Here is a 12,885-nt window from a genome sequence, read left to right as displayed (position 1 = left end):
CAGCTCAAAAGGACAACTTTCTGGGACATTACACAGATTACTCAAGTACCTGAACTGGAGTATGTACTCAGAAATGGCCTGGTAGAGTCGCTGGGCGGGGCTTGTGATGAACTCATGCTGACTGGATGTGACTCAGAGGGGAATGACATCAGCAGATTTCACCAAACAACCTGTAAAATTGGAAGAATTGCTGGTGAAGAATGAGAGGAAAATGCATTATTTTTAAGTTGCTGTTTTTAAACTCCTAACGCAAAGAGGCGGCAGAAATCCTTAAACAATTCTTTGTTGTTTGAGGTTTCCTACAGAGCGCTGCAAAAAAAATAAATAAACACTTCATCTGGTCATTGAACGCTGCTTTTTTAGACACACAGTCACTATCCCGTACCCTGAATGAATTAAACTATGATGTACTTTGACAGAATAAATCTTTAACGTTAATAACACTCACAGCGGAAACAGTCGCAACATGTTGCAGTCTTAACAAAATCCCTAAAGGCTTGATTTTGAATAAAGACAGTGGATGAGAGGATCACACTTTCCCTTTCACCTTCCCTCCTCCCAGAAATTTCCCAGAATTCCTATAGTGGAAATATGACTATTGTTTCAATGGAGCCTTCAGATTTGTGATCCCTCTTGGTCATTTGTCACCAGCAAAGAAATGAAACAGGCTAACATATTTCCAACGTTTCATAACTGTCCATGTTATGGTGGTAGGGAGGATATGACACACCATTTGAGCAACTGCCGCCATTTTCTGTTGATGAGATGTTTCATGCTTCTGTAAGCTTAGATTTGGTTAAAAAAAAAATAAAAAAAATAAAAAAGTCACATTGTGTCCTTCAGTAGTGAGGGGAATAATTTCAGCCTCGCAGGCAAAGCTGTCTGAGAATATGGAATGAATGTGCCAGTGAAGCATACCACATTAAGATGCTTTGGGCCAAGGCGTGCTTTTATTCTGTTGATAATGCCCTTCGGTGAGGGGCGGCTCACAACGAATTCCCCAGAGTGACAGCATACCATAACACGCAAATATAATTTCGAGGATGTGATGAATTTCCCTCCAATCTCACAAAAGCGCTTAACTCATATTTTCTATTTAATGGGTATAAAATATTCACTTACAGTTCATACTATTTGTAAGAGTCACTGTTCAGACACTTGGTCATATTAATGCTGTCAGAGCCAAATACAGAGTTATGGAGACATTGATTCAGTGGTTCTGATGTTGTTTTTCAGAAGTCTGGCCCAAGTGATCTGTTCTCTGAGCATCTCAGTGATTGATGCAAGCTCATCAGAGGCTCAAATGAGACCATTTACAGAGCTCTGAAAACAAGTTGCAAATCCAAGCGTGGGAAAACGTGCTCATTTATCATTGATACTTATTTAGCAGCTGTTGCAGAAAAAAAGCTTCTTGTTGCTCCTTCACGGGTCCAAACTAATTTAAAAAGGGTACAGTGTTAGCAAAATGCATTTAAATTCCTCTGACCAAAACAGATAGAAATGATCCTAACTTGTCCCGTTTGTGTAGCCTAGAAATCTAGATGGAGGGTAGCAGAAGCAAAATGATTTTGCGCAGCGTGTCGGTCTAGCCATGCTCTATTGGAACCTCCGCCTTCCTGATCAGTCTGGTGGCTTGCCAATCACAGCTCTCGGCTGATTTGGTAGGTGGAATGTTATTGCGACTGTGTGAAACTTTTGAAATGGCTTTGGCATCAACTTTGAACTATTTAGATTTGGGCTTTTCTTTAAGCGAAAAGCAGATTTAGGTACAAAAGTCCTTTATTTAGAAAAAGGATGCATTTTTGTCTTCTTCGACAGTGTATGGCGGACTGCCCCGTTGACTGATATTCACAGCTGTGAATATGTCACGTTGTTTGTTGTCCAATAACATGCAGAGACAGTTTGAAAGACAACAGCGCATCCCGCCGCACAATTAAGATCTGTCAGTGGGTCATGAACAGACTATTTATTCACATATATAGGATGCATGGCTTGCCAGGCTATGTCTTTGGCACAGTAAACATGAAATCCATTTTTAATTAATTTGTGTACTGATTTAGAAAAAGTCAGGGACTAGCAAGGCTGTACTTTTTTTTTGATAAAGTCATTAAACATGCAAACTGCAAAACAGTCAGAATGACTCTCATGGCCTTTCTAGTGGTAAAACAGTATTTTGCTGGAAACCATCTGTTAGAAAAAAAGTTGGAGACATAAAATTGCAAAAGATTGACAAAACTAGAATTGAAATTCTACCAAATTGTTAGGAAACATACAGTAGAAGTTGTACGTGTGACTGGAACAAGCAGGGCATAAAATTTTAACTGTGAACAGCATTGGCATGACATTAATACAACTGATGGTGTTTTTGCAATTTAGCATCAAAATGTATTGATTATGTCTCAATTTGTTAAAAGAAAAGACTAATTCTATTTGCAACTTGATAGCTAATGCCTCAAAGGGGGTTTTGTACATTTTTTGCACTTTCTGATGCACAAACTTAGTTGATAAATGGGAAAACATGACTGAGATTATTTTGAGAAGAGATATTCAGTTTATTTGTATAGCGCCAAATCATGACAAGAGTCATCTCAAGGCACTTCATAAAGAAACATTCCAATGCAGTTCAGTTCAGTAAAAAGTTTCCTACATAAGGAACCCAGCAGATTGCGTCAAGTCACTGACTAGTGTGACTAGTGTCAGTGACTTTACAGCAATCCTCATACTAAGCAAGCATGCCACAACAGTTGAGAGGAAAACTCCCTTTTAACAGGAAGAAACCGCCAGAGGATCCTGGCTCAGTAAAAGCAGCCATCCTCCATGACTCACTGGGGATCGAGAAGAAAGAGCAGACGCACACACATAGATCTAAAAAAAGGTCTGTGGTTTATTTTCTGTTCTGTTTACATAGGCTACAGGGCTTTCCTCAGAAAATTCTGTATGTTTACCTTCATGTGCCTTTCATTTTGAAAATTTCCAGATGTTTTACACCACTGTTGAGTTTGACTTCCTGCCTGCCGCGATCAAAACTGTGGAGTTTGATGTGTTTTGAAAGTCAAGCACATAAAAATAGACTCAAAAAGTTATGATAGCATCTTCTTGCCTCTGGGGTGCGTCCAAAATGTCACACTTTGCTGTCGGTGGAAAGAAACTTATTTAATGGCAGCTAATTGCTGCGCAGTACGTTTCGTGCCGCTTTCACATGCAGTGGAATGAAGAGGTTATAACGTCTGCAGTGCTTCTTGGAGTTGCTTGTTTGCTGACCAAGGTATATGGTGTTTGTAGAGAAGCATGCAGCTGAGTCGGCAGCAGGTAAAAACTGATTCACTATCAGTTACGTCAATAGCCTTCCCAGGGTGATAACCGGAGGATTAGAACAAAAGGTGAAACAGAGGAGAGGGAAAGAGGTCAGAAGGAATGAGGCAGTGGAAGGGTGATCCGCAGAAGGATATAGGTGGAGTGAAAGACACAAGGAAAATGTTGGATGGACCAGCCTGTCTTTGTTTAAGCACCCGGCTCTCTGTGCTGTTTGACGACGAAGTGACAAAGTGACTTGGTAAAAATCAATCATCCGTTCGATATGTCCTCAGATGGCTTTGATCACTCTGTCCCCAGCAGACCGAGTCATTTAAGGTGCAGGCTGGATATCTTGGGACACTTTTCAATGCTCCAGTTAATTTCTGAGCAAGTTTAGCATCAACCAACCACATGAAACGATTTTAAATCCAAACAAGACATAATCAACTCTGTTCTACATAAAACGCAGAATGAAATTTAATATTGATGACGTGAATGAAATAAAAACTCACACTGCACTATAAAGTACAGATAGAAATGTACTTTTAGGCAAATTAGTTTGATCGTGTTGACAATGTGGAAATGAGGTTGAAAAGGACCAAATTAAATTTAAGCTCAAACTGCAGTCAGACACTCACTGTCCTTCCTTAAATCCAATTTCTCTGTTTGATCAGCATCATCAATCATCTGAATGGCAAAAAAGATCAAGAGAAGACCATGAAAGCCATCATTTGTTACTAATAAATGGCAACTGTTGTTAAGAATGCTATTTATCACACAAAAAGACAGAAACATCTCTCAGAAACATCAACCATGACATTTTTTGACATTGCAACAATCCTCTAGACAAGTAAATCATTTACAAGGTTTCAGGCTCCCGAGGCAGTGAAGGTGCAGCATCTTACCAGGGCTATTTGACTGTGCAATGTAATTGTGTACTGAGTAGAAAAGGCTGGGTTAAAGATCACAAAATTGCTGTAGAACATCAGATCATCAGAGTGAGGAAACCTCATGGGAGGATGTAGGGGAGAGAATATGAACACAAAAGCTGTATCATAAAGACCACTTTCAATGGAAGGGAAATTATTTCCCAAACTACTTTCAATATAGCTTCCTGGGGATTAATAAATATCAATATATGCTAATGTAAAAATGTGTCTATAACTTTTCCATTACAAAGAAGCATTGTGAGTACATAATGTTATTTTTGCGTCACCTGAGTACACAACATCAGTTTGTGTCAAAGTCCAATTAAATTAAAGGGATACTATGTAACCTTTTCACATTTGTCAATAATTTTGCTAAAATTAAGCTTTACAGGGTTAATGAAATATCACTCAGACCCCAGCTTTTAGATTAAGGTGTTAAAAAGACAAACGCAAAGCTTTTGCTTTAACCACAGACAATTAACAATGGACACTGGGGGTGCTAAAATGCAAGCAGAACTGCCAAGTGTGCCTTTAACAAGGTTTAACATTTTTGTTGTATAAATAAATTGTACTACTCACAAGTTTAAAATAAAAAAATTTTAAAGGCCTGCAAACATTTTCTAAACCTTCAGTGAGAAACTACAAATATGTGCCTGTTTCTTGTGATTCTTTAATAAATGAGTGTTACACCCCTCCAGGCCTAGGATTACCAGGAGGGGCAACACAAGTGTGGTGGGAGCAAACACGAGGACAACTAAAAGTCAAAAGGAGTTTATTAAACTGAAAATGTCTCTGGCAAGTGAAAAACTGGTCCTTGGAAATAATAAAGCCAGGGGTCTGGTTAAACTAGTCTCTTAAAATATAACTGAAAATAAGGGCAAAGCCCCACGCTCGAATAATACCCTCCTTTTGGGTATGACTTCTCCTTCTGGTCCTGTGCTGCTCCTGACGTGGCTGGCGTGTCACGCTCTCCCGTTCTCTCTCTCTCTGTCTCTGGAAGCGGATGGTTCTCCTCCAGAATGGATCCTCGTGTTGTCTGTCTTTTCTAGGTGGGCGTAATCCACGGACGGTGTATGTACCTCGTCTCCACAATTTCCAGATGTGACCCTCTTCCGGAGCACTGCTTCTTTATTCGGCTCGGAGCTCTTGTTCGTCTGCTGCTCCTCTCGTGTGCTCGATCTCTGTTGTGTCTCTGCCGGCTCTTCTTCCTTTCCGTCTTTCTCGGTCGGCTCGATCTCCGTCCTTTTCCCCACAAGCGCTCTGTCGGTCACCTCTCATCGAACTCTCCGCGAACTCTCTCTGGAAACTCCTCAACTCCATTCACCTTCTCAACCGCCCCCTCTCTCTCTTTAGCCGCTCTCCCTCATTTTTATAAACAGCCCTGATGAGCGCGGATTGTTTCCAGCTGGTGGCAGCGGGCCGGCAGGAAGGGTGCGTCTCGGCGTGCCTCTCTCCATAGTGCTGATCCTGTCACCATGATCCTGTCTCAGCGGGGCCGAAGCAAGGAGCTGTCCTTGGTGCGGTGGTTAAAATGGAGCCCAGGAACACAGAGGTCATAACACCCCCCTCCTAAAAAGGAAAAAAGAGGCGAGATTGAATCAATAAAATCCAGAAGCCTCTTTTGACCAAAAAAAAACAAAGAAATGACCGGCTTAGTTCCGAGTCTGGGCGACGGATCTGTCTTTTACGGCACACTAATATCGCTGCGGAGCCCGGTTCTGTACGTAGTGATTCCCGCTATCTGCCTAGTAAAACTGGCTAACTGTCCTGTCTTCATGAGGTGCAAAGGCGGGCGGATTAAGCACATGTGCGATCACATTAACCAGCAACAAGAAAGGGTGGCCCATTGACAAGCCCGTCCTTCCTCATCCTGGGGTGCTCCCGAGATGGTAGGATGTACCAACACTAACCTTTATGACCCCAACACTAACAAACAAAACAGGAACATCCCAAGGGAATATTCCTCTAAAACCTACAAGGGAACCACAACGCACACTGTAAAAACCGGATGATGCCAAAAATGACTCTAAAACTCTAATTCCAGTTAGGATTTACACATTAAAAGGCCCTAGACAGACTATCTGCCACTATGTTATCTGTGCCTTTCTTGTGCTGTATGTGTAAATTATAATCTTGCACTAGTAGTGCCCAACGCATCAGCCGTTGGTTTTTATTATACATCCGTGACAAAAAGACCAAGGGGTTGTGATCCGTGTACACCACTATGGGATTACTTCCAGGGTAGAGATAAACTTCAAAATGTTGGATAGCCAGTACTAAAGCTAAGGTTTCTTTTTCAACTGTGGAATAATGAAGCTGGTACTTAGCGAATTTCTTGGAGAAATAGGAGACAGGATGGTCCAAAGCGCCCTCATCTTCTTGAAGTAATACTGCTCCCATCCCGACATCACTGGCACCTATTTCCAGTTTAAAAGGGCGTGTGAGGTCTGGTGCCTTTAAAACTGGGGCCAAACACAGAAGTAGTTTGCAGTTCTCGAAGGCTCCTTGTGCGGCTGTTGTCCATTTAAATGAGACCTGTGAACTCAACAGATCAGTCAGGGGTGAAGCAACTACAGCAAAGTTTTTGCAAAAGCATCTGTAGTATCCCACCATTCCTATAAACCGTCTTAGCTCACGCCGGGCCTTGGGAACAGGAAACTCAGTTATAGCCTGAATTTTATCTTGCAACATGCGGACAGAACCTTGTCCGACTTCCTTCCCGAGGTAAGTTACAGTAGCCTTCACAAAATCGCTTTTAGCTAGGTTTACGGTAAGATTAGCAGTGTCTAACCGGCTAAACAACCCTCTTAACGTGGCAATATGTCCCTCCCAGGTTGAGGTGTGCACAACAATATCATCTAGATAAGCATTACAATGCTCCATACCAGAAAGTACTGTATTTATTAACCGTTGAAACGTAGCAGGGGCGTTTCTCATACCGAACGGCATGACGGTGTACTCTAAGAAAACATCGGGTGTTACAAAAGCAGAAGCCTCCGACGCAGCTTCAGTTAAAGGGACCTGCCAGTAGCCTTTTAACAAATCCAGTTTGGTAACAAATCTAGAATTCCCCACACTATCCACACAGTCGTCAACTCGAGGTAACGGATAGGCATCCGGTATGGTTACGGCATTTAATTTTCTGTAATCCGTAATGAAGCGAGGGGTGCCATCTGGTTTCTGCTCCACTAAACATGGAGAACTCCACGGACTGTGGCTGGGCCTAGCTAATCCGTTTTTAATCAAGTATTCCGTTTCCTGTTTCATTAATTTTCTTTTTAAGGGATTTGCACGGTAAGGGTGTTGTTTAATAGGTTTATCTCCAGTGGTAACAACATCGTGCTCAATAAGGTCAGTCCTAGAGGGAACGTCAGAAAAGAGGGTCAAATGTGCATTTATCAACTCCAATAACTCATGTCTGACACTGGGTTCCAAATAATCAAGTTTTGTATAGAGCTGGGCCAATACTTGCGAGTTTTCCAGTCGGGGACCAACACTCTTATCCAGCTGAGGGGGAACGTCTTCCTCAGGGATCGGCTCTGAAGCAAAGGCTGCGCACACCTTTTCCTCAGATGGTGGTTCTGCAGAGCTCAGAGGAGAGTGATATCTTTTAAGCATGTTAACATGACATACACGTTCTTTTCGCCGTCGGTCGGACGTCTGGATGAGGTAAGTAGTGTTAGTCAGCTTTTTAATGACTGGAAACGGACCCGTAAACTTGACTGAGAGAGCATGTTCAGCCACTGGGTTTAACATCAGCACCATATCTCCCGGGGAGAAGTCACGCGGCTCGGCTCTTTTATCAAAACGAGCTTTCATCTTTCCTTGGGCCTTCTCCAATGACTTTCTTGCTAATCGGTTTGCTTCTTTCAAGCGCCGTTGAAACTCTGCTACGTAAACATTTATTTTGTGTTTCTTGGTAATCGGAGTCTGCAGGATTGTTTCTTTTAACGCTAATAGAGGCCCTCTGGGGGTGTGTCCAAACACCAATTGCGCGGGGCTAAACCCTAAGGATTCTTGTGGGGCTTCACGAGCTGCAAATAACAAAAAGGGGAGCCCCTCATCCCATGATCGACCAGAGGACACACAGTATTTGCGCAACATGGCCTTCAGCGTCTGATGCCAGCGTTCCAGCACTCCTTGACTTTCCGGGTGGTAGGCAGAGGAGGTCACATGTTGTATGCCTAGGCTCTTGGCTACTCTCTGGAATAGTTCAGACGTAAAGTTTGTCCCTTGATCCGTTTGTAATACTCGGGGCAAACCAACGAGAGAGAAAAAGGATGTTAAGGCCCTGATCACGGATTTAGCTGTTATGGAGGACAAGGGAATGGCCTCGAGGAAACGAGTAGCAGTACACATAATTGTCAAGAGAAATCTTTTTCCCGTTTTACTGCGAGGTAGGGGGCCAACACAATCCACCACTACATGATCAAAAGCGTTTCCAATAACCGGAATGGGATTGAGTGGGGCTGGTTTTGGAAGCTGATTGGGCTTTCCAGCAATCTGACACACGTGACAGTCTCGGCAATACTTTCTCACACTTTCCTTCATTCCGGGCCAGAAGAAATTTTCCAGGAGGAGAAGATACGTTTTGCGAACTCCTAAATGACCCGACCATTGACTCTCATGAGCTAGCTTCAAAATTTGTGGCCGAAACTTCACAGGAATTACTACCTGTGTTACAGTGCCTCAGGCCGCTCCTTTAGCGAGGGGATTTGTCCAACACCGCATTAAAACATTATTTTCTTTAAAATACCCTGAGGTTGAGGTTTTCACTCCCTCAGTTGTATTTTCTAAGCCCTGAAAACACCTCTGTAGGGTATCATCTGTCTTCTGTTCCTCTCCTAAAGTTGAATAAGCCAGGGGGAAATCAAAACAATGTTTCCCTAACTTATCGTTTGAGTCTCGGGGCAAAGAAGGAGAAGGAGGAAGGGATGGCTTTTCATCTGAAAACAAACCAGAAACATCTATTAAGCTGTCCTCTGTCAACTTACTTTGAGCCCTGGTTACAACACAGGCTGGGTAATATTTAGAAGTGTCAGCCGTCTCCGCGGCTACCTCTAAGGGACTTTCTATAATCCGCAAAGGGGGGAGAACTACGCCCCCTGCCACGTCATTCCCCAATAAAACCGTCACTCCAGTGATGGGGAGAGAAGGGCAGACAGCCAGATCAAACACACCTTGGACCAAGTCACACTTTAACCAAACCTGGTGTAGAGGTCTCGAAACCGGTTCGGAGTTTATACCAGAAAGCAAAACTGACAATCCAGTAAAACTATTTTCATCCAAGGGTAATGTTCCCTGTAATATTAAAGATTGGGAAGCTCCGGTGTCACGGAGTATTTTTACAGGAACGTGTGTACCATTTTCGTTTTCAGCCACAACTCCTTGGGACAGAAAAGGCGTAAAACATGAACTTTCAGTCTTGGTTGTTTCTTTCATTTCCGACTTAAAAGGCTGATGAGTCAGCAACCCGATCTCCCGTGGGGGGGATCGTTTTTGTTCATTACGGCGTTTCAAAATCAAACAGTCTTTCACAATGTGGCCAGGGCGGTGGCAGTAAAAACAATGCGTTTGTCGCCCCGGAGGCTGATTTACTCCAGGAGGCCTCAAGGGAACGGGGCGCTTGTGCTCCGGTCGCGGCACATCACCACTAAAGCGATGAGTCAGAGCATACTCATCAGCTAATAGAGCCGCGTCAGCCAGACGAGTTGCCTTTTGTTCATTTATATACAAAACCACACGTTCAGGCAAGCATCGCTTCATTTCCTCCATTAGTATTAGTTCTTTAAGTTCCTCCGCTGTTTCAGCTTTGGAGGCAGACAACCATTTCTCAAACAGACACACCTTTCTCTTGCAAACTCCACATAAGTTTGTCCAGTAGCTTTATGCTTGAGTGCCCGAAATTTTTGCCTATATGCTTCAGGGACCAGTTCATAAGAGTTCAAAACCGCAGACTTCACCTTTTCGTAATCCATGCTATCTGTTATAGATAAAGAAGCCATTACCTCTTGTGCTTTTCCTGACAGCTTGCACTGGAGAACAAGTGACCACACCTCCCGGGGCCAATCGAGAGCGGCCGCAAGTCGCTCAAATGCGGAGAAGAAGCTATCCACCTCCGTCTCCGGAAAGGTCGGCACCAAAGCAATGCATTTTCCCACGTCAAATTTCCTTCTATCGGTGGCGTCAGGATTTCTTTCCTCCGCAGGAGGTTCCACTTCTCTTCTATCAGCATCAGGCGGTGAATCAGTCTTTAGCGTGTCAGCCGATCTCGCTTCCACTCCACTGGTGGAAGTGTTTTCACGAAGCATCTGCAGTTCATGATCCAGTTCCATTCTGCGTAATCGCAGCTTTGTCTCAGCTTCGAGCTCAAGTATTTTTAGTTCCAGAGAAATGTCTTGTTGACGGGCCCTTTCCTGGGCCTCATATTTTACCCGGGCCAACCGCACTTGTAGGCGTGCAGCCTCAGGGGAACTCAGAGCAGACGTAGGAGAAGAAGGTTCATATCGAGGCAGGGTGACAGGCAGAGGGGTAGTCTTACGCTCCTCCGGTGTAGTCGGCATCTCACTGGAGGAATCCCCAGGTGGTTCGGCCGGTTTGGGCTCCTCCGAATGTTCCACCACCTGCAGTAAATCAGTCTCACAGATGGCAGGAGGAATCAAACCACATCTCTCCATCTCTTGGATCACAGCTGTTCTCAAGTCCGGTTTCAGCATTGCTCGGGCGCCACAGAGGCCGAGGTGTGCAGCCAATTCCTCGAGAACGCTTTTCCGACATCCCTCGATCGCCTCCCGTGAGGGAGCCTCCAATATCTCCGCCAAACTAGTCATAACACAAGAGGAGAGAGCACCACGTTAGTACAATAACTTCAATGAGCCGTCAAAACACGAGCTCCAAACTCCACACAACTGTAGGCAATTATTAACTTTTGTCTCGGGAATATTAAATAGTCTTAATGCAAAAATCCCGGACGAGCCCCCATTATGTTACACCCCTCCAGGCCTAGGATTACCAGGAGGGGCAACACAAGTGTGGTGGGAGCAAACACGAGGACAACTAAAAGTCAAAAGGAGTTTATTAAACTGAAAATGTCTCTGGCAAGTGAAAAACTGGTCCTTGGAAATAATAAAGCCAGGGGTCTGGTTAAACTAGTCTCTTAAAATATAACTGAAAATAAGGGCAAAGCCCCACGCTCGAATAATACCCACCTTTTGGGTATGACTTCTCCTTCTGGTCCTGTGCTGCTCCTGACGTGGCCGGCGTGTCACGCTCTCCCGTTCTCTCTCTCTCTGTCTCTGGAAGTGGATGGTTCTCCTCCAGAATGGATCCCCGTGTTGTCTGTCTTTTCTAGGTGGGCGTAATCCACGGACGGTGTATGTACCTCGTCTCCACAATTTCCAGATGTGACCCTCTTCCGGAGCACTGCTTCTTTATTCGGCTCGGAGCTCTCGTTCGTCTGCTGCTCCTCTCGTGTGCTCGATCTCTGTTGTGTCTCTGCCGGCTCTTCTTCCTTTCCGTATTTCTCGGTCGGCTCGATCTCCGTCCTTTTCCCCACAAGCGCGCTGTCGGTCACCTCTCATCGAACTCTCCGCGAACTCTCTCTGGAAACTCCTCAACTCCATTCACCTTCTCAACCGCCCCCTCTCTCTCTTTAGCCGCTCTCCCTCATTTTTATAAACAGCCCTGATGAGCGCGGATTGTTTCCAGCTGGTGGCAGCGGGCCGGCAGGAAGGGTGTGTCTCGGCGTGCCTCTCTCCATAGTGCTGATCCTGTCACCATGATCCTGTCTCAGCGGGGCCGAAGCAAGGAGCTGTCCTTGGTGCGGTGGTTAAAATGGAGCCCAGGAACACAGAGGTCATAACAATGAGCAATATGTTATAACTGCTTCCTAGACAATGATGCTTTCTAAAATACTTGCTGACTACTTCAATAACTATTTAAAAGCATTTATAAATAATTCATGAGGGTAATCTTTTTGAAAAGTCATACCAGTTGTACTCACATTTGTTGTTTTCCCTTATCTGGGGTCAGGATGAAGGGGCAGCACCCTTGGAAGGCTTCTGATATACCAATATCTAATTCTTTATTTCCAACAAGGATGTAAACTTTGTAATCCTTTCATTTTTCTTTTTTTGTTCTTTTCTTACACACTGTGTAAGAAAACAACAAAAAATGGATTACGGACAAAAACACAGTACGAATGCACAAAAGAGGATGTAAACTTGTACCCATTATTTGTATTTTTTATTCTTTTATAATTAAATGCCTCTAAAGTGCCTCTATACTTGAAAAGTTACAAATGTAACTGCCTGCAGAGTAACATTCAAACACTGATGCATTAGCCTGGGAGAACCTTCAATTAATTTTCCATGCCAGGTAACAAGAAGGTGCCACAATCCAGGTCCTTTAGGCGGAACTAACTGGAATCATGCAGCCATTAAGGTTCATTGCAACAACTGTGTTCCATATCACCTGCAATCTATTTGGGCTAATCAATCTGCCAGCACTTCCATAAGATTAATTATCTTGGATCTCTCACTATCAAGCCCCACATGCTTTAAAGCCTTGTTCCACTTCAAGCTTTGATCCATTATTTAATAACGAGCACTTGGGGAAAAAAAAGAACTCACTGCACTTTTGACACATTTTTGATATTTTTTTC

The sequence above is a fragment of the Nothobranchius furzeri genome, chromosome 10 (genome assembly GCF_043380555.1).
Source record: "Nothobranchius furzeri strain GRZ-AD chromosome 10, NfurGRZ-RIMD1, whole genome shotgun sequence".
Classification (NCBI taxonomy): Eukaryota; Metazoa; Chordata; class Actinopteri; order Cyprinodontiformes; family Nothobranchiidae; genus Nothobranchius; species Nothobranchius furzeri.
This window is presented reverse-complemented; position numbering follows the sequence as displayed.